Genomic DNA, 18,725 nt, shown 5'->3' on the forward strand with positions numbered 1-18,725 from the left:
TTTGTCCCTTTCTCAGCTTTTTTCTTGTAATTAATTTCTAGATTTATAGCATTATGATCAGAGAAGATGCTTGTTATTATTTCAATTTTTTTAAATTTATAGAGGCTTGCCTTGTTTCCCAAGATATGGTCTATGCTTGAGAATGTTCCGTGTTCAATTGAGAAGAATGTGTAATTTGCTGTTTTTAGATGGAGTGTTCTATATATGTCTATTAAGTCCAACTGTTTTAGCTTTTCATTTAATTCCATCGTTTCCTTGTTGATTTTCTGTCTGGATGATCTTCCAATGATGTGAGTGGGGTGTTGAGGTCCCCTACCATTATTGTGTCATTTTTGATATCTTCTTTTAGGTTTGTTAATAGTTGCTTTATGAACTTTGTTGCTCCTGTGTTGGGTGCATAGATATTTATAAGTGTTATTTCTTCTTGATGTAGTGTCCCTTTGATCATTATATACTGACCCTCTGTCTTTCTTTACCTGCCTTATCTTGAAATCTACTTTGTCTGATATAAATATTGCGACACCTGCTTTCTTTTGTTTGCCATTAGCTTGGATTGTCATCTTCCTCTGCTTCACTCTGAGCCTGTGTTTGTCGTTGGAGCTGAGGTGTGTTTCCTGGAGGCAACAGATTGTTGGATCTTGTTCTTTAATCCATCTTGCCACTCTGTGTCTTTTTATTGGAGAGTTCAATCCGTTTACATTGAGGGTGATTATTGATGCAGGAGGCCTTAATGCTGTCACTATGTCACTCGTTTTCCGGTTTTCCTGCATTACCTTTGTTTCTTGTCCTGTGTGTTTTGGACTACCCATTGACATCACATTCTTAATTCCTTACTTATTTTTTGTGTCTCTGTTCTGTTTTTAAGTTGAGTGACTACCCTGAAGTTTGTATTCAGAATCTCATGTATAACATAGTCCATTTTCTGGTGGCCTCTTATTTCCTTAGCTTAAACTGTTTCAGTTCCTTTCCTCCTAAGTTGTTACTGTCATCTCTTATTCCAACTTGTGTTGTGAGTTTGTAGTTAAAGTGATAAGATTGTTTTTGTTGTTTTCCTTCCCTTTATCCTATTGCTATAGTTGTATATTTGCTATCCTATTCTGATTCTATTTGTCTCCTTACTCTGTGTTTTGTGACCCCTTTCTCCCTTTTGTCCTTTTTTCAGGTATGAGGGCCTTCTTGAGGATTTCTTTTAGGCAGGAGGTCTCGTGGCTATGAAGTCCCTTAGCTTTTGTTTGTCTGGGAGAGATTTAATTTCTCACTCATATCTGAAGGATATTTTTGCTGGATAGAGTATTATTGGCTGAAGATTGTTATCTTTTAAAGTTTTGAATATGTCATTCCAGTCTCTCCTAGCTTGTAAGGTTTCTGCAGAGAAATCTGTTGAAAGTCTGATAGGGGTTCCTTTGTACGTTATTTTCTTCTGCCTTGCTGCTGAGTAATCTTTCTTTGTTATTCACTTTTGCCAGTTTGACTACTATATGCCTTGCAGTAGGTCTTTTTGCATTGACATATCTAGGAGACCTGAAAACTTCCTCCACACACATTTCTCATTCTCTAGATTTGGGAAGTTCTCTGCTATTATTCCTGTGAGCCCACTTTCTGCTCCACTCTCCTATTTGTTGCCCTCGGGGATACTAATTATTTTTATGTTGCATTTCCTCATTGAGTCAGCTATTTCTCAGAGGTTTTCTTCATTCCTTTTTATTCTTAATTCTCTCTTTTTCTCTGTCTGGAGCCATTCAACCTGTCTATCTTCGATTATGCTGATTTGCTCCTCTGATGTCCACACGGGCATTCAGGGATTCCATATGATGTTTTATTTCTTCTGTTGTATTTTTCATCTCTAGTGTTTCTGATTGATTCTTCTTTATAGTTTCAACCTCTTTTGTCAAGTAACTCCAGAACTCGTTGACTTGTTTGTCTATATTTTCCTTTACCTCATTGAGTTCTTTGATGATAGCTATTCTGAATTCATTGTCGCTTAGTGTACTTATTTCTGAGTCCTCAGAGCATAATTCTGGGTGCTTGTTTTCCCTCTGGTCTGGGGTTTTGATGAATTGATGGATGCTGGAAGGAGGACGAGTCTTCCCCATGGTAATATTATTCAGTTGCAGTTACAGCCTGTCGCCACTAGATGGGGGTGCGTATTGTGCGTAAGAGCTGCGTATTGTGAGCCCTCTGCCTTCAACCAAGATGGTGGTGCACAGCGCGGGTTGGGGGAGGAGGGGCACTTTCTCTTGCGGGTAGACCCAATTTCCGATCAGCTCTCCCTATCTGGTCTCCTGGGGTCTTGACTTGATGAACTCACCACACGTGAAAGCTTTCCCCTGTTAGAGGGCTTCCATCTGGGCTGCGTCACTGTTGGAGTCCTGGATGATCCTGTGGATGTGCGGCCCCTCCCCCACTCCTTCCCTCACCGAACCTCCCGCTGCAGTGATCCCAGTCTTTAGGGGGGCAGCGAAGATCTCTCTTACCCTGTTCCAGCTCCTCCGAGGGGGGGCTCCAGACTCTCCACCCTCCGTTTTTTGGCTGCTGTGGGTCTCTGAGGATTCCTGTGCTATTAGGATGTTTTTTGTTGGAATATGGTTGCTCCTTTTTGTGGTATGTTGGAGGGGAGAGAGTCCCGGGCAAGCTCACTCGGCCATGACACTGACCACAATGTGTGCCAAAATGAATTCTGCCTAGATGAAAGGAGTTAAAAAAATATAATCTAGAAGAAAATATGGTTGAATATTGACTATTATAATGTGGGAGAAATATAGAGAAAGCAATCATATTGTGATCATTTTAATTATATCAAGAATCTTAAAGTTTAAAATTGAATAAACCAGGAAATATATTCACCAGAAATATTTCTGTAATTGGAACAACTCTCCTGGAGAACAATGCAGTGGGCTGTAGCATGAACATTAAACATGTTTATGCCCTGTTGGCTTTACTCTGTGCTTATTTTGGGTTTCAACATTTTTAATTGTTTCATTTGATGTTCAGAATAATTTTCTTCAAAATAAAAAAATCTGCCATTACCATACTTCTTATAAAAATAAAGAGAAAAATGAAGTAAATAGCCCCCATAGTCCAGGTGGTATAACTACATAAATTTGGGCATAGTGCTTAGGAAAAGCAGATTTGTTTCTAATGATAATGATATCAATAAGAAGAAGCACTGTTTATTATACACATTCTCATTGCTTTACATATGGCACCTCCAATTCTACCACAGCTCTGCGTTTGACACATGAAGTGATTGAGACTGAGAGGTTAAGAAACTCACCTAAGACAAAATTGCTTGTAAGAGGAGAGTTTGAACCCAGGTCTGTGTGATGTTAAAGCCCAGAATCTCGGCAATTACTTGTCAGATCATCATGCCATGTCACACCATCAGGCTTTTCATTTTCCCTGACCTCAAGGAGGAGTGGTCTTTTGTCCCTCTTACCTCCAGGCCAAATGCTGCCCACAATGCAGTCACCCACACTTATTCCATCAAAAAAGCAGCTGAATCATCATGTTCCCATAGTAGACTTATCAAAAAGATGAAAGAAGAAGGAGCATGCATTTGACAAGAAAGGAAGAGATACTGGACAGGAAGAAGGGAGGAAGTTGGTTTGAAAGTAAACAGTAAATAATATGTAGCATCTATATTGAAATCAGGAAATTTGTATGCAAATGCAAATCCTTCCTGGCTTAATTTATAATCAGCAGGGCAGGTGAATGGCGTCAGGGTGTACAGATCTTGGATTCCCAACTAATTCCCCAAAAGAGCAAAGGCACCTTCCACAAACCTTGTTTTGGAATTCTTTCAATGCTGCATTATCGTACCAAATGACTTGGAGATGAAGAGCAGCATGTGATTCAGGATATTCAAATAATAAATCAGATCCTTATTCTGAAATTACAAGGAAAAGAGGTCATTCTATGCACAGCTCTCCCAGCACCCCTTCTCCTAGGGAACCTTTGCTCACTGACCTCAGTGTTGTATTCAACAACAAAATTTGTGAGGTGCTGTTTTGTGACTTGACTGAGGACTTGTTTGTTAGTAGTGTCATAAATAAGCTCCTGGCATTTCACAATTTTTCCCTTGGACAAAAGAAGAAAAACATTGGAGGGCTGTAGCTTCCATGATGTAGGCACTTAAGTGTAATTCATAATCTAGGTTCTTAATAAATATGGATGGCTGGGCAGATTAGCTTGTGGGTGGAATATGGGAAGGTGGCAGCCATGAAAATCTCCAATCTACAGAGAGTATAATTAACTGACAGCCCCAGCTACCTTGCTCTGCAAATCCATCCAAGTATTTGTGCTGATGCTAAGCAGTTTCTCACATACTGCTCCTAACAAATAAGCAAATGTGTCAGGGATTCTATTTCTGGGAGATGCAGGACTTCTCTGATAATTGAGTTCGACAAACTTTCTAAGAACTCCACTGCTGTCAAGGACTCTTTCACCTAACCTTCTTTCCTTCTAAAGCGTCAGACCTACATCATGGTCTGATTACTCTCTGAGTTTCCCTCAGCATCCTCTCTGTTTTCCTTCACAGGCATTTTCCCTAATAGATCTTTGCATGTCTGATCCTATTTGGCGACTGCTTCTCAGAGAGACCTGAGAACTAACACAGGGAATGATATAATTCTCTGTAGCCCAGGATCACAATTTTGGGGGAAGGAGAAAGCAGCTGTCTGCTAATTTCCTTCTACTCTATCTCCTTCTCTTCATCTCCACCAATCCCATCCTGTAGTCCAAACCTCTTCCTGGACTCCTGCCAAAGCCTCCTAATGGTCTTCCCACTTCTCCCCTTGTTTCTCTCCAATCCATCCCCCACACTTCAGCCAGAGTGATGATGTTAGAACGCAAATCTGATCCTGTCATTCTCTTGCTTAAACACTTCATAGCCCCCATTGTCCTCTGGATAAAGTCCAAACTCTTTTCTGTCATGACAATAGTCTAATAATACTAATTAGACTTATTGAGAGCTCCTGTTGTACCAGCCACTGTTCTAAACGTGTTATATGCGTGAACTCATTTAATCCTCATAAACATTTCCTTGAGCTATGTACTATTATTTCCCCTGTTTTACAGTTGAGGAAATTGAGGCACAGAGAAGTGAAATGACTTGCCCAAGGTTGCTAAGCTCATAAGAGATGGAGCCAAGATTCCAACCCAGACAGTCTGATCTAATGCTCATGCTCTTAACCATTAAGATAGACCAAGTCTCTCCCGAATGCTTCGTCCAAGTTTGCTGTTTGGCTTTTGATTTTGTGATGGGGTTTATGCTGCAGAACTTTTAAATTTTTATGTAGCCCAAGTTTATCAGTATTTCTTTTCATAGTTTCTAGGGTTTCTGTCATGCCTTACAAAAGGGCTTTCCCACTCCAAGTTTAGAAAGCAAACCTCCCATGGGATCTTCTAGTTTTTACATGGTCTCATCGTTGTATTTTTAAATCAGGGATCAATCTGGAATTTAGTTTGATGGAAAGAGTGATGTATGGACTTAGCTTTAGTTTAGTTTTGTTTTTTTTTCTGTAGGCTGCCCAGTTCTCTCAACGTTAGTTATTAAATAACACAGATTTTCCCTACTGATCTAAAATGTCGTCTTTATCATATACTAAATTTCCAAATGTATTTGGATCTATTTCTGGATTATATGTTGTCCCATTCAAAAACACAAATCAGATTATTCTCCACTTTAAAATCTTTCAGTGATTTCCATGGGCCCAAGTAAAAATGTAGTAGCTCACAGTCTTCTCTGAAAGTCAGGCAGATCTGGATGTCACTCCAGCTGCCTCTTGTTTGGCCTTGGGCAAGCAACCTAACCTCTTTTAACCCATATCTCTCAGTAACATGGTTATTGTAAGGATTTGGCTTTGTGTGGGGAGGGAGTAAGGCATGTTCCAGAAACCAAACCACAGTGTCTAGACTAACAGTCTTCAATAGAACTTTCTGTGATGATAGAAATGCTCTGTAAATCTGTGCTGTCCAATATAGTAGCCAGTATTCATATGAAGCTAGTTTGACTGATGAGCTAAAATTTTAATTAGTTTTAATGTAAATGGTCACATGCGACTAGCAGCTGCCATATTGGACAGTTCAGATCTAGATCCCAGAGAGGGAGAGAAGGAAGGTGTGTGATAGAGGCTAGACTGTAGAAGGCTTGTGGGCCTCTTTAGGGACTTGAGTCTTTATCCTAAGAGTAATAGGAAGCCATTAAAGGGCTTTCAATGGCAAGGAGGAAAGTGACCGTCAGATTTGAATTTTGAAAGGATTGCTCTTTAGAAGACAAGAGAGAATGTGGCAAATCAGTTGGGAGGATGTTGCATTAGGTGTGGGAGATGATGGTCCCTTGACCTAGGATGGTAGCAGTAGAGAGAAATGGATAGATTTAAGGGGTATTTTGGATTTAAAATGAGTAGGATTGAGGTGATGGATTGGTTATGAGGGGTTGAGAAGAGGGAGGTGTTAGAATGATGCCTGGGTGTTGTGGCTTTGCTCAGATGGGAGAGATGGTGGCACCATTTATTGAGAGAGAAATGCTGGAAATAGATTTGGAGGGGAGATTATGACTTTCAGCTTGGCCATGTTGAAACATCTGATGATAGATATAAAGGTCTGTCTGGAGATTAGAGAAGTCTGGCTGGAGATAGAGATTTGTAAGTCATGGGTGTGTGGATGGTAATTTCTGATGGAGGATGTGGAGGGAAGCATGGAGCAGAAGAAAACCCAGGGCAGAAGATTGAGCCTTAGTGAATGATGTTTACTTTTACTGGTTAAGGAAAGGAGGAGCAGCTTACAATGGAGAATGGCTAGAAACCAGGAGACTATGGTTTCATAGAATCCACTTAGCTCACAAGTGGCAGAACCAGAATTGGTACCCAAAGCTCTTACATACATGCATAGTCCACTGTTTTGAACTAGAGACCGCTCACCAGCAGTAGGATCAAAGTCCTACCTTTTTAAACACCAGAACACTGTCCAGGGTGATGTGGAAACGCCCAATGGCATTGCTAATTGATGTCACTCCAAATGTTAGCTCTGGGAAGTCTTTGATCACATCGTAGAACAACTCTGCTACTTCTTCTTCTAAATCCTGTTTGAGGAAGGATGTTTGGTGAGACTTCGGTAGAAAGCAGAATGCCTGGCTTTTTTAAGGGCAAGGTAGAAATGGTGACCAATTCATCTCCACTCCTTTCCAAGTTCTGGTGTTTTTCTGGGTCATCTGTTTTATGCCCAGAATGCTTCTCTGGCTATGATGTGAGACCAAAATAGGCAAATTCACAGAGACGAATGGAGACACTTGATAAGCTCGACCTTTTCTGAGCAGAATGGTGAAGGTTGTTCTAACACGGGTTGAGACTTTTGAACATTTATTCCATTATTGCTTTTGAAAGAGGCAATTGATTTGACCACATGTGGTACCAAATATGAACTTGGTATCAAGATAGGGCTTTAGTTTCAGTTTCATTCTTTAGCTTGAAAGAAAATTGGGGCTGAAAACACGGTTAAAAACTGGAGTGGGAGAGAAAGAGGCACATACTCTCCCCATGTATAAATATAATGCCAAAGTTCTAACTTCTACTGGGAGAAGCAGTGAAGTCATCAAATTATAGAAAATAAGTTAAAATGTGCAAGAAACTCATTCTCTAAAAGGAAAATCAGTTTGCAAATTATTTATTGTTCAGTGATGTTCTAAATGGACCCCAAAAAGATCAGTTATGCTATCAAAACCAGTTCAATGAATATGTCAGTCTCCTCTCCTCTCTCTCCATTTCTCTCCACTTTCTAGTTAGCTTCTCCTACCACTTCAGCTTCTATTTTTTTCTTTCTTCATTTTAACCCTGCAGGAAACCAGCTCATTAGAAAAGGAAGAATGGGCAGGCAATTAACCCAAGTGACAGCCTCTCCTCACCTTACCAACCTCCTAGACACAGGGTTCCTCACCAGTCAAAAAGCTACCTCCCACCCCTTGAACCCGGTACCTGGAAGAAACCAGTGCTGCAAGGGCCTGGATTTCACAAACTCGACTACCTGCTGGGTATCAGTGAACAAAAATGCTTTCTGGCTAATTTGTCTCCTCAACCAAATGACCAAAGCAGTAGATTCATCCATTCCTGGAGAGAGATACAATTAAACGGATCCCACAGAAGTTTCCTCTTGAACTAGAGCAAGGCCTGTCTTCTCCAAGTTTAGAGTAGAAGCGTCTTGTCTTGGGCTCCCACCCCTGGAAGGCCAAGTTCAGTTCTTCCACTCTCCCCTCCCCACCCTCAAGCTCCATGGCATGAACATTAACAGCAGCCCCTAAACTGTATTGAGTGCTTACCAAGGACCAGGCACGGTGCTGAGAGTTTTGCATGTATCCCATCCCCAGAGCAACTCTACAGGATAGATCTCTTCATTTTGCAGATGAGGATATTGAGGTTCAACTTGCCAGTGGCCACCCCACCAGCAAACCTGGGAATCAGACCCAGAAGGAAGCATGCCCAGCCTTCTTTTCTTATGTACTCTCCAATGTGACAGGAAGATGGATTTATTTTAAAAACATATAAATAAAGAAAATGTAAATTGAAAGACTAGCTAGGTCTGTGACCTAGGGAAAATTCCATTATCTCCCTGTGCCACCAGTTCCTCAGCTGAGACACAAATGTCTGCTAAGCTCATAGATCCTGACTTCCATTTCTCAGCTACATATGGGAGTGCCAAGCACACAAAAATCTTAGCTTCTGAAATTGGACATATATAGCATATCTGGGGAGACATAATGGTGGGCCAGAATGTACACAAGACTACAGATGGACTGTGTTTGCCAGGATCCTCAGTTTCACGTGATGGCAGGTAATGTAAAATATTATTTTATATTAAATCCTGCTATAGAATAGAATGGAACATTTAAAATGAGTTTATGAGATAAAGCAATGTGTGTTGTGAGCAGTTTTGGAGTACACGTGCAGGCCTTTACTCCTGCACTCAGTCATTCATTCCTTCACTCGTTCGTTCATTTGACAAATATGCATTGAGTGCCTATTATGTTATCAGGTGCTGTGCCACTGTTTTGCAGCTCTCATTCTGTTAAGGAGGAGAATCATCAAATAATTACACAAATAAGTGTATAATTACGCCCAAAGGAAGTAGTCAAAAGCAAAGTTCTATGAGCCTATAGCAAAGATACATGACCTAGACTGTGAACTCAAAGAGGGCTTCCTGGAGGAAATCACTTATGAGTTAAAAATTGGAGGATGCATAGGAGTTAATCAGGAAGCAATAAGGAAAGGGGAAGGCTGCCAGGCAGAGCAAATAGCCTGTGCAAAGGCCCTGGAGCAAGACAAATTTCTGCCTGGGGCTTGGTGAATGCACACTGAGTTGGTACATCAGCTGAGAAGGACCCTATTTTCAGTATCTTTCCTTATACCTCCTAAGAACATTAGGCCATTTTTAAAACATGATAAAGTACATTTACATAGAGAAAGGTGTACAAATTATAACATATAGTTTGATGAATTTTCACAAAATGAACACATCAGAGTGTTGACGCGTTCAAAATGAACACTACCATCCAGAGCAAGAAATGGAACATTACCAGTCCCCTAGAAGTCCCAGTTGTGCCCCCTCCTAGCCCATCTCACCCACACCTGGAGGTAACAAACATCCTGACTTCTAATGGCATGCATTAGTTGGCCTGCTCTTGCACTTCATGTAAATGGGATCATACAGTGTGTGTTTTTGGGTCTGACTTTGTTATGTTTGTGAGATTCATCCATGTTGTTGTGTGTACTTGTAGATTCCTTCCCACTGCTGTGTAGCAGTCCATTGTGTGAACATTCCACAATGTATTTATCCATTCTCTGTTGATGGGCATGTGGATTGTTTCCAGTTTGGGGCTATTAAGAATTAATTCTTGTGCATGTCTCTAGGGGCACATTGTACCAACTTCTGTTTAGTGGTGGGGTTTAGGACAAGCGCTTCACACTGCACCTAGAAAGGAAGTGAGATCCTTGCCATTGTTGTGCTCTCAGTCAGGTAGACAATGAGGAACAGACACAATTCTGTAAGGTGAGGGCGTTAATGGGGGAAGCTCAGGTGCTATGGGACCAAGAAGAGGGGCAGGCACTCCGACCCTGGAAGTCAGGGAGGCATCTTGGAGGGGCTGATAATCAAGCTTCCTCCATGGCAGGGGACGTCCCAGACACTGATTCACACCACAAAGGGGGCTCAGACAGTCTAGAAGTTCCCATGTTGTCACCTTGTTGCCTCTAAGTGAGGTCAAGTCTCACCTGTCCTTCAGGAGGTGAGGGCATCGCAGAACCTGAGCCACTTCATGAGCAGATATGGACTCTACCAAAGTGACCTGGGGCTTCTCATTTCTTCTCAGCCCTCCTCAAAGCCAACACTCACTAAGGGCTCCTTGCTTGGGCCCAGTGGTTCACCGTCATTGACGGTGGTCACTCGGCATCCATAGGAAGCAGCAGTCTCTGTCCCTTCTCTCACTGCTCCTGCCCTCTCCCATCTCTTCTCTTTCCCCCTGCACACGCCACCTTCCCACAAGCCTGGGAGCCACAACACTGCCTGACCCTTTCTGTAACCTGCGCTGAGGTTGGCGCTTTGGCTGTACTGTCCTCTGCAAATCTGGCCTGTGTGTCTCATGCCCCCTTGTGTCCATCTCGAGAACTGCAAGGCATGGAGCAGCCCCTGCAGGAGATGGCTCTCCCCACCCCCAACCCTTTGGTTCCTGCAGTAACAGTCAAACAGGCTTCTTGCAAGCCTGCTAAATGCCAGAGCTGCAAAAGGCAATCTCAGTTTCCTGAGCTTCAATCATTCGATATGTATATAATGGGAACATCTTAGTCATGAGCCACATGATGACATTTCAGTCAACAATGGACCACATACACAATGGTGGCCCCATAAGATTAGTACCATACAGCCTAGGTGTGTAGTAGGCTATACTGTCTAGGTTTGTGTAACGGCACTCAATGATGTTCGCACAACTAATGGTGCATTTCTCAGAGCATATCCCCATCATTAAGTGACACATGACTGTACTAGCATAGTAGGGACTGTGCTGGGCACTTCTGTGTTCATCAGCTTTGTTCCATCCATCCATTGATTATGCATACATTTATGCATTCATGAATTTAACATTTAAAAAGTTAGGACGTACCATGTGCCACACTGAGGCACATAATCCTTCAAGCATCCTTGGCACCAAGACAGGGCTTGACACATGGTAGGTTCTCAATAAAAGTGTGTTAAATAAGTGATTGAATGAGTTAATGAATGAAATGGATGATGACAGAAGCTAAAGTGTTTGGCAGTCACCCTGCCCCAAACCCATCTTGTTCTATCATCTCTCAGTCTCCCTTTAGGTTTGCCAGTGTTTCCTTGGCCTAGGCCCTGTCAAAATCATTCTAAAGTAGAAGATCGGGGTGGGAGGTGGGAGCTGGAGGTAGGGACTTACTTTCTGGTCTCTGGTAGTTTGTAAGCCATGTACCTCACTCTCCCACCTCTAGGGCCCACCAGCTGACATGCAAGCTGTGGTGCAGGCAGCTACATGTTCACCAAAATCTGTTTTCTTTTCCTTATGGACACAGAGCAGCATCATATTTCGCAGTTTTCAGTCGGGTGGGACCATGTAACAGAATTTTGGTCAGTGGAATGAGAACTGAAGTGATGTTTGCCACTTCCAGGCCTGGGCCATGAACACCACCAGTGGCGATACCCTGTCTCCTTGTCCTCACTACTGGCTGAATACAGAGGAAACAGCAGGGGTCTCAGAGGCTGTAGGGGAGGGCAGAGCCAGAAGCTGGAAGGAGCCTGGGTCCATGAAAGACTGTGTGGAGCAGAGCCCTCACCTCCACCCTCTGGCTGCCATCTGGGCTTTGTGTGGCAAGAAATAAGTGTGTAATTGTGTTAAGCCCCTGAAATGCTGGTGTTTATGTGTTTCCTTGGCTAGCATTACCTTGACTGATGCCCACGTACCATTACCTTTGCAGCTGATGGGCTCCGATCTGTTGCCCTCAAAAAACAGCTTCAAATCTGGGGTTGTCTTAATGTCAAACTCCTTCTGAAGTTCTTTCTCGATGGTGATGTCCACTTTGCCAAAGCCGACCCCATTCTTGCCTTTGCCCATGATCTCCGCAGCTTTGCCCAGCTCCTCAGCCATGTTCCTGGATTGCTTCGAGGATGGGATGTCTGAAAGAGCCAGTGTGAAGACAGAACTCGCTAGAGCCTCACCCCCTCCCCATCTCCCAAGGAGGAGGCTTTGTTTGGTCTGCTTAGCTCCTGGGCCTTTCTCGTGCTCTGCTGCTAATGGGTAAATTTTCAGAAGAGTGACAGGATGTGAAACACGAGGTTCATGGAATTGGCCAATTTGGAAGACACACATCAGGGTCCTTTGGGTTCAGCAACACTGGGCAACTTTGGGCAACTCACTCAGTCTCTCTAAGCCCCACTTTCATCACAGGTAAAATGGGGAAAATAATAGTGGCTATTTCATGGAGTTGTCAGAGTCGAATGAGATGTATTTAACAACGAGTGATACAGTGCTTATGATTTTCTAAGAGCTTTGTGTGGATTAAGTCACTTAGTCCTCCCAGTCCTCCTATGGGGTGGGTGGTGTTGTTATTATTTCAACTTCCTAGATGAGGAAACTGATGCACAATGAAATGACCTGCTCACCTGAGGCCATGTGGCAGTAAGGGGTATAGCCAGGATGCAGACCTGCTCAGCTCTCTAACCTCACTGTGTCTGTAAAACCCTTAGCATAATGCCTGGCACGTAGTAAATACACAATACATTATTATTACTACAGACATTATTATTGTGAAATTTCCATGGTAAGAAATTATATGGAAGAGAGAGAGAGTGGCGGGGGTGGGGGGTTAGGGGGGAGGGAGAGAGAACAAGAGAGCATGGGTGCCATCTGGTGGAGAGTTCTGGATCTAACAGGCCAAACTGGGCCCTGCCAGTTGCCCTGTGGCTGCATATAATGTCAGGTGACCCTCAAGTAGGGAAGGCCAGGTGTGGGAATCGTTGAGGTGGGGGGAGGTTATGATGCCCCTTACCCTCTCTGAGCCCATCCCCTTGGGGAGAGCATTGAAGAGACCTTGACATTCTCGATTAAGATTCCTTCACCCCTTACATTGCTGAGCCAAGTGGGGTGGGGGTAAGAAGGGGGAGCCCTTTTCTGGAAACAGTCTCAGGTAGCTGGCTCTTGATCCTGGCAGCGGGAGAGGTCTTCCTGGTCTAAATGGGAGGGGACTAAGAGGCTCTCAAGTTTGCCTGTCTTCCCCGGATAACACTGTGAGTCTGCAGGTCCTCCACTGGCCCCTGATGTCTGCCACATGTGGACCAAGGGAGGGCGAGGGGTCGCTGATTCCCTTTCAAGCCAGAACGCACACTTTATCTTTTTCAACCACCCCTTGTCCATCTGGAGCACTTGGAGAAAGTACAGAAGACCACCACTGCCATGGGCAAGTTACAAGTCCAACAGAGAGGTCTTTTGTAAAGGACAACCCAGAAAGCTGGCCCCAGCAGGCACACACCCCATTGCCAGTCAACACACCTGCTCCTGTGACGGAATCCGAAAGTGAAGGATCATTTTCATTGAACCCTTGATCAATGGACAGGAAGAGGGACTTTTCACTGATCGATGCCTCTCCACTGCCTGCTCTGTCACCCTCATTGCCTTCGATAGCCACCATCCATCACTCCAGCAGGTGCTGTCCTATGGCTGGCCACCAGCTCTGGCCTTCGAGCCTCTCCCTGGCTTCCTTGTGGATTCAGTCATGCCCTGCTCAGGGTTGCTGATTGACAAAGCATCCAAATCTGAGTTTCTAAGGGAAGAACCTCAGAGCAAGACAAACACTTGGAGTGATTGTCCAAATGGTGGGGCTTTCAGAGGTGCCACACCTAACCCTGAGCTCCTGGGTGTCCGAAATGGAAGTGAAAGGTGTGACAGCTGGAATGCTGGGACCTGAGAGCTAAATGGATGGGACCTAACACTAATAGTAATGAGGATTCATTCGTTCATTCATTCCTTCAACAAATGTTTTTTAGGATCCACCCTGTGCCAAACACTATGCTAGGTGCTGGGGATTTAACAATGAACAGATTGATAAAAATCCTGTTCTCACTGGAGAAGGCAGAAAGTATACAAAATAAGTAAGTAGATCCTATGCCACGTTAGATGCTAAGTGGTGATGTTATAGATGCTCTAGAGAAAGAAGCAGCAGAACTAGAGGTTGGGTGTGTCAGGGGAACTGTGAGAGCAAGTAGGGAGGCCAAAGGAGGCCTCACTGGGAAGGAACGTTTTAACAAAGACGGAAGGAGATGAGGGAGCAAGCTATGCGGAAATCTGGAAGGAGAGTGTTTCAGGCAGAGGAACTGTAAGTGCAAAGGCCCTGAGGTGGGAGTGTGGGGGACATGTTTGAGACATGACAAAAAGTCCTCTGGGCCTGGAGCAGAGTGAGCTGGGGTGGGGGTCTATAGTATAAGCCCTGATAGTTGGGGATTTTTCTCTTGTTTATAATGCAAGTGCCTGACTTAAGCTTTGATTGCCAAGGCATTCATTTCAAAGAGGCATCCACTGCAAGAGGACTATCTGGAATAAACACATTGCCTGCCACACACTAGGTAAAGAACCAGGCTGCCTGCCCCACTGAGGCCCCTTGATTTAGAGATCTTGGTTTATTTCAATAATTGATCATTTGGGCCACTTTTCTCTCTCTCTCTCTCTCTCTCTTTCCTGTGCTTTAAATTCCTGCTCTTATGTTTTAAAGTCACCAATAAAGAGTGGGCCAAAAAACCCTAGGCCCTCATCCTCAACCCCAACAGAAGCAGAAACCCATGCCCCTACACACACACTCTCTCTCTACCTGTGACCACACTCATCTGTGTGGCCCCAGACGTGCTGTGTAATTTCCGGGTCTTATAAGTAACAAACTTCTATTCTTTCAAACTTTCCTGGTGGTTATTGTTGATTATGAATTATTTGCGTCGACAGTAGGCATGAATGTCAGAGACCTTGAGCATTCTGGCTGCTGCTGCCTAGATAACAGGGGATGAGAATGCAGTCAATTGGTGAGACTCTTGGAATCAAAGGTCTCTAGATTTAAATTCTGTGACCCCCATCAAGGTACACATGGAGAAACTCAGAGGCCAGCCTACACAGGTGTAGAATGACTTTCCCTAGAGCCAGTGCACAGATGGAAACCATAATTACAACTGTTACAATTTATAAAGTGATTCTGTGTGTTAGGTCCTCTGTGCTAGGTGCATAGTATTCAAGACATCTCAGTCAAGGTTCAGTTGAAGGAAATAGATGCTACTTGTATTACTCAGCATTTACTGTAGTAACAAACATCCAGGACATCTCAGCAGCTTATAATGATGCATGGTTTTTCCCATGGGTCTGTGGATTGGCTGAGGATGTGCTGGGCTCAGCTCAACTCCACATGTGCTACATTCTGGGACCCAGGCTGAAGGTAGACAGCTATCTGGGGCATTCTACTCTCATGATAGAGGGCAGAAATGCTAGAGTTCCTGACCAACCACACAACCACATCCACCTATTGACCAAAGCATGTCCATGGGCAAGCCAGAATCAATGAGAGGCGAATACATACTCTTCCCCAGATTGCACTGGGAAACTCACATGAAAATGAAGAGGGGAATATAATCCTACTACAGGGAGGGGGAAAACTATTGGGAACAATTCAATCTACCACATCACTGTATTTTAAGCACAAAGGGGTTTATTATATAGAATTGGGTGTTCACAAATCTGTCAGAGGTGCTGGAGAGATAGGATCTAGACAAGATGCGGTGCTTTTGGAGAATGGCTCACCAAAAAGAAACCAAAATGGATGCTGAGTGCCAATTCACTCGTAACCACCAGAAATTGATTTCTGGAAGAACCCTGTGAGGCTTGGATGAATCTCCGAAAGCAACTGATGACTTTACAAGAAAGACTCATCTGTCTCCTGTCTCCTTCACAGGTCTGACCATGCACTGGCTGTGGAAACTCCAGGGGCTTTGTATCCTGTGGGGGACTTTGGATGTCTAATAGCGCTGTCCACATTCATATCAGGCAATTGGCAGCCCTGCAGTGGGGCCACCAGAAGGTCCCTGCCAAGTTTAACTTTGCTAGTGATGTGGTGGGTCACTGGGCTGGCATGGAGAAGATAATGGGGTGGAGAAGAGGCACAAAGTTGGACGGATTGGCTGAGTTCATTAATCACCCATTCATGTAATAAATTTTTATTGAGGACTTATGTGTCAGGCACTAGGATGAGCTATGAAGATGATGTCCACCTCCCTTGAAGGCAGCATGGGGTGGGAGCAAGAGAACATGAGCTTGGCAGAAAGATGGATCTAAGAGACCAGTGCAGAGCGGAGTGAAAACCACGGGCGGCTGACACACAGTTTGCCTGCACCTACTGCACATGCTGTGTTGTGACCTCCCAGAGTGAAACAAGGACAGGTGGGTTGGGGTCATAGAGGAGGTGGATTTGGGCTTAATAAGAGAAAATCAGCACTCAGGACTGCAGCAGTCTTCTCAGAAAGATATGTGTCCTTGTCATCAAGGGTGTGTAAGCAGGATGGCCACTAAGCAGGGATTGCCAAAAGGGCTGCAACATCAGACATCAGAGAAAGTGAGTGATTCAGAAATATCTAATTTTCCTTTCCTGCTCTGGAATTCTAAAATTCCTCCCCACTCACTGCTGATCCCGCCACTGCTGTCCCTTGAAGTTCTGTGTGCTTTTATAGAGGATGGAATGATTCATCTTGGCTGGAACAGGGGGAGAGGTGGATCTGTCAGCATGGGCTTAAAAGCATGGTGCTCAGAGGGAGTTGTAACTGTGATGTTGTCATGAGGTCCCGACATCATGACACAACATTAATAGAGAAATTGCAGATGCTGGGCCTCTAGGCTGAAGATGGGTCATGGTGCAGAGTACTCATAAAAAAATTTGGTCAATATTTTAAAATTGAAAAATTTCAGATAAAAATTTAGATTTCTGGGTTTTCTTTAAAAGTTAGACTTCCTTGGAATAATGAGGAAGGACTTTACTACCATGACTCAGAATCCTGAATCCATAAAAGAAGTGATTTAATAAATCTGCTATGTAAACATCAAAAAACCTCTCCTTTGAAAATAACACTATAAGCAAAATCAAAAAACTAATGACAACCAGGGGAAAAGTATTCAACTCATATACAGCAAAAATGTTAATATCCCTAACGCAACAAGAGCTCCTAGAAGTTAAGAATAAGGAGCTGCAACCCAATATAAAAGTGGGCAAAGTATATGAGTGGGCAGTTCACAGAAAAGTTAACTCAATATACTCTGTGGACAAAGCTATGACGAAATAGACACTCTCACACATTACTGGTCAAAGTGCAAAATAGTATAATTCCTATGGAGAGGAATTTTGAAATATCTAACACAATCACCAATACATTTTCTGTTTGACTTTGTGTCTTTGCTCTCAAGCTGTCACATGGGGATCCCTGAGGATACCAGAGACTCAAGGGAGTCTGTGAAATCAAAACTATTTCAAAGCAAATTGCAACCCTTGTGCATCACTGGTGGGAATGTAAAATGGTACAACTTCTATGGAAAACAATATGGCAGTTCCTCAAAAAATTTAAAATAATTAAATAATTTTAGTAATTAAAATAAATAGCGTATAATCCAGCAATTCCACCTTTGGGTATATATCCCAAAGAATCAGAAGCAGGATCTGGAAGAGATATTTGTACACTCATGCTCATCGTTGTTGACAATAGCCAAAAGATAGGAACGACCCAATATCCATTAATGGATGAATGGATAAACAAAATTGGCATGTCCATGCAAAGGAATACTATTCAACCTTAAAGAAGAATGAAATTCTGATGTATGCTACATGGATGAACCTTGAAGACATTATGTTGTGAAATAAGCCAGACACAAAAGGACAAATTTTGTGTGACTCCATTTATATGAGGTGTCTAGATTAGTCAAAATACCTAGAGACAGGAAGTAGAATGATGGTTACCAGGGGTTGGGAGGAGGCAAGATTGAGGAGTTGTCTAATGGATACAGAGTTTCAGTTTTGGATGATGAAAAAGTTCTGGAGATGGATGGTGGTGATGGTTGCACAATAATGTGAATGTGCTTAATGCTGCTGAACTGTACACTTAAAAATAGTTAAAATGGTACATTTTATGCATATTTTACCACAATAAAAAAGGAAAACAAAAATAAATATACAAATAAAGAGAGAGAAACAAACAAACAAATACATAAATCTAAGGTAACAGTTGCCTTCTTCACTTCCATTCTCTCACAAGTGCACAGTGGCATTTTCCAGAGGCTACATGATAGGTGATCCTGCAACAATGGAAGTGCAGAAACAGAAAAGAAAATCCAACTGTCTTCTTTTAAGGAAGACGATAAAGAGATTTGCAAACATGTAAGGTGATGCCTCTCTTCTCATTATTTTTTTTTGTTTCAGAAAGTATACTTACCTCTGTATCAAAATGTATCTTATTTGTGGTAATATATAATGGGTTTCTTACTGTTATTTTAAAAAGCACACATTTATAAAATTTCTCAGTTTTAATTTCTAATGTAGTAAATATTGATTGATAGAATTCATATAAATAAAAATTCTTCAGGGTTTTTAATACTTCTTAAGAATGTATAGGGGTCCTGAGATTAGAAAGCTGACTATACATTGATAGGGCCAATC

General features: G+C 42.9%; 1 protein-coding gene across 8 annotated transcripts in view; it reads left to right on the plus strand.

Moving 5' to 3' along the window:
* The window catches only part of LOC106839006 (uncharacterized), an 85,509-nt gene that overhangs the window by 25,618 nt on the left and 41,166 nt on the right, over nt 1-18,725 (plus strand). For 2 of the 8 annotated variants that reach the window (XR_011494253.1, XR_011494254.1), the window contains one exon: nt 18,325-18,446. The exons of 1 other annotated variant lie outside the window; for it this stretch is intronic. The gene's annotated coding sequence lies outside the window, so the exon portion shown is untranslated. Of the gene's footprint in view, nt 1-13,964; nt 14,149-15,983; nt 16,469-18,324; nt 18,452-18,725 lie in introns of those variants that run through there. 5 more of the 8 variants (XR_011494255.1, XR_011494248.1, XR_011494249.1 and 2 more) reach the window with 5 other exon arrangements.

Source organism: Equus asinus, chromosome 14 (assembly GCF_041296235.1).
Source record: "Equus asinus isolate D_3611 breed Donkey chromosome 14, EquAss-T2T_v2, whole genome shotgun sequence".
In the NCBI taxonomy this organism is placed as follows: domain Eukaryota; kingdom Metazoa; phylum Chordata; class Mammalia; order Perissodactyla; family Equidae; genus Equus; species Equus asinus.